The following is a 1,163-nucleotide window of genomic DNA, read 5'->3' on the forward strand; positions in this document are numbered from 1 at the left end:
AAGGATCGCCGGAGCCCAGCAGGTCGAGGCTGCGGTGGCCGGGAGCAGCCACTGCCCTCCTGTCTGAGTGACAGAGTGAGACTCCAACTCAAAAAATAAATAAATAAATAAATAAATGCAGGTCCCTTCCCTGGCCTGGACTATTGCAATAGCTTACTAACCAGTTGCTTCTGTCCGCTCGTTCTTCTGTCCTCTACACAGCAGCCAGTGGAACCCTTTTAAGAGGTGAGGTCATATTAATTCACTGCCTGAAACCCTTTACAACTCTTTGTACTTACTGAGTAGACAAGGCCCTATGTCAGTGGTTCCTGGCACGTATTAGAAATCCTAGTGAGCTTGTGAACAGTGTCTATGCCTGGCCTGATCCCAGACCAATGAAATCAAAATCTCAAGTGGGGTTACCAGATAAAATGCAAGGCACTCAGTTATATTTGAATTTCAGAATCAACAAATAATCATTTAGCAAAAGTATGTCCTGTGCAATACTGGGATTACTCGTATTAAAAGATTTGTCACTCTGTATCTGAAATTCAAATGTAACAGACTGTCCTGTATTTTTATTTGTTATATCTGGCAACCCTAGGCCCAAACATCAGCACTTTTATTTATATATTTTTCGGGTTTTTTGTTTTTTGTTTTTGAGTCAGAGTCTCACTGTGTCACCCAGGCTTGAGTACAGTGGCACGCTACTCACGGTCACCGCAGCCTTGACCTGCTGGGCTCAGGCAATCCTTCTACCTCAGCCTTCCAAGTAGCTGGAACTATAGGTATGTGCCACCACGCTCAGCTAATTTTTGATTTATTGTAGAGACAAAGTCTCACCATGTTGCCCAGGCTGGTCTCGAACTCGGGAGCTCAGGCAATCCTCTCACCTTGCCTCCCAAAGTGCTGAGATTACAGGCATGAGCCACCACGCCCGGCAAGCATGTACACATTTAAAAAGCTCACAGCGGGCCGGGCTCGGTGGCTCAGCCTGTAATCCCGCACTTTGGGAGGTCAAGGTGAGTGAACTGCCTAAGCCTGCGGGTTTGAGACCCGGCTGGGCAACTTGATGAGACCTCATCTCTACAATAAATCAAAAAAAATTAGCTGGGCGTGGTAGCGCGTGCCTGTAGTTCTGGCTGCTTGGAAGGCTGAGGCGGAAGGATTGCTGGAGCCCAGCA

The 1,163-nt window shown here is 47.3% G+C and overlaps 1 protein-coding gene across 1 annotated transcript in view; it reads left to right on the plus strand.

Annotated features, from left to right (window-relative positions):
- The window catches only part of TMCO4 (transmembrane and coiled-coil domains 4), a 120,229-nt gene that overhangs the window by 6,059 nt on the left and 113,007 nt on the right, over positions 1 to 1,163 (plus strand). The window lies entirely within an intron of this gene.

This window comes from Carlito syrichta, unplaced genomic scaffold (genome assembly GCF_000164805.1).
Source record: "Carlito syrichta isolate Samal-C Ts95f unplaced genomic scaffold, Tarsius_syrichta-2.0.1 Scaffold288077, whole genome shotgun sequence".
NCBI classification, from domain to species: domain Eukaryota; kingdom Metazoa; phylum Chordata; class Mammalia; order Primates; family Tarsiidae; genus Carlito; species Carlito syrichta.